A 2,296-nucleotide genomic window follows, 5' to 3' on the forward strand; every position below is an offset into this window, starting at 1 on the left:
TGACTTCAATGGTTTATATGGAAGCCAATTACTTGAAGTTTGAAATAAAATTTCCACAAGTAGAAGGTTACAAATAGAGTTTGTTTTGCCCAAACTGATTTACAACCCAAAGCACCTAGCCAGGAGAGCAAAGAGTGAGGTATGGAAGCCAGAGCAGAAGATGATGTTGTCTAAGTCTTTAAGTGGTCCAACACAAATTTTAAACTTTATCCTAGACCCCCTGTCACTTCCTTTCTGTTTTTTTTTTTAATATGGAACGCTTCACGAATTTGCGTGTCATCCTTGCGCAGGGGCCATGCTAATCTTCTCTGTATCGTTCCAATTTTAGTATATGTGCTGCCGAAGCGAGCACTCCTTTCTGTTTTATACTGGTTTATGCTAATTACCCTAATCACTCCATTGTAACAATCTACCCTACTCTGTGCTCTTCAACCAAAATTCTTCACCCCCAAATTGCTTACATTTCTCTCCTGGAAAGACGAACATGAGCCCTGGAGCGCCAAGATGTGAATGCAACAAACTGGCGTCAAGGAGGGAATCAACAGAGAGGCTTGAGGGGTCGGCCCCAATCCCAACTACGTGGACAGCACCACTACGCCACCCCCACAGAAGAATTCACTTCAGGGACAGCACTGACGCTACAGCTCAGGGAGAGGGACGTGTCTCTCACATGTCTCAAACACAGGAATAAATGAAGGGGAAGGAAGAGAGAGTAGAGCACATCCTGACCCACCATGCCCTGAGGACGATATTCCTGCTCAGAGCAGTCGATGGACAGAGAGGACTATAGGGCCAGCCCACTACCAGACAATGCACCCCTTGATAGCACTCCAGGGAGCAACCCTGGAGACGCAGTGTGGGAACTGTGCCCAATCTGACCCCACCACACCAAGGTAAAACTCTATGGGCGTGCAACAGATCAGCAAGGGAAGCAGAGCAAGGAAGCCCCTAGGGAATACCAAAAATAGACTTTGGGGTCAGGGCATGGCACCGCATTACACCTGACTAGAAAGCACTCCTAAAGGTCAACACACAGACCTTGAACTATTTGCAGGTGCTTTTTTTGTTGTTTTGTTTTCTCTTGTTGCTTTGTTTTGCTCTGTATTGTTTTTTGTGCATATTATTATCTCTGCAGGTCTATCTAATTAAAATAGATGGGATAAACAATCTGGAAGTGAATACAACGGGACAGACAGTTCCAGGGGGAAATGGGAGAGGGGAAGGTGGGGGAAAGGAAGTGGTGTTAACAAACCCAGGGACAAGGGAACAATAAGTGATCTAAAATCAATGGCACGGAGTGGGTAGGAGGCCTAGTAGGGCTTAATCAAGGGCAGTATAACCAAGACTAATTACTGAGACCCAAATGGAGGCTGAGCATGACAGTGAGACAAGAGGAAAGTAAAAGGAAATAGAGGAAAGAGCTAGGAGGCAAAGGGCATTTATAGAGGTCTTAATATAGGCATGTACATATGTAAATATATTTATATATGACAATGGGGAACTAGATCTATGTGCATGTATTTATAGGTTTAGTCTTAAGGTAGCAGATGGACATTGGGCCTCTACTCAAGTACTCCCTTAATGCAAGAGCACTGTGTTCTATTAAATTGGCATTCCATGATGCTCACCTTCCCAACATGAACCTCAAAGACAAAGTGGGTGCATAAGCAAATGTGGCGAAGAAAGTCAATGGAGCCCGGCCATCAAAAGATATGGCATCTGGGGTCTTAAAGGCTTGAAGATAAACAATTGGCTATCAAGCTGAGAAGCAACTAAGCCTACATGGAAGAAGCACACCAGCCTGTGTGATCATGAGGTATTGATAAATCAGGTATCAGGCATCAAAGAACAAAAAAATCATATCACTGTAAATAAGGGGAGTGTGGAGTGGAGACCTAAAACCTATCTGTGGGCAACTGTACATCCCCTACAGAAGGGTCACTGGGAGGAGATGAGTCAGTCAGGGTGCAGGGTAGCAACGATGAAATGTATAACTTTTCTCTAGTTCTTTCATGCTTTCTGCCTCCCACTATCATGATCCCAATTCTACCTACAAATCTGGCTAGACCAGAGGATGTACACTGGTACAGATAAGAGCTGGAAACACAGGGAATACAGGACAGAGAAAACCTTCGGGATCAATAATGAGAGTAGCAATACCAGGAGGTAAGGGAAAGGTGGGGGGCAAAAGGGAGAACCAATCACAATGATCTACATATAACCCCCTCCCCGGGGGAAGGCAACAGAAAAGTGGGTGAAAGAAGAAACCAGACAGGGTAAGACATGAAAAAATAAT

General features: G+C 44.6%; 1 non-coding gene across 1 annotated transcript; it reads right to left on the bottom strand.

Moving 5' to 3' along the window:
- Window positions 1–245: 245 nt before the first annotated feature.
- On the bottom strand, window positions 246–352 carry LOC142460374 (U6 spliceosomal RNA). Its single transcript, XR_012786586.1, has one exon. It is a non-coding gene; the product is annotated as a U6 spliceosomal RNA (small nuclear RNA).
- Between the last annotated feature and the right edge of the window lie 1,944 nt (window positions 353–2,296).

The sequence above is a fragment of the Tenrec ecaudatus genome, chromosome 10 (assembly GCF_050624435.1).
Source record: "Tenrec ecaudatus isolate mTenEca1 chromosome 10, mTenEca1.hap1, whole genome shotgun sequence".
Lineage (NCBI taxonomy): Eukaryota > Metazoa > Chordata > Mammalia > Afrosoricida > Tenrecidae > Tenrec > Tenrec ecaudatus.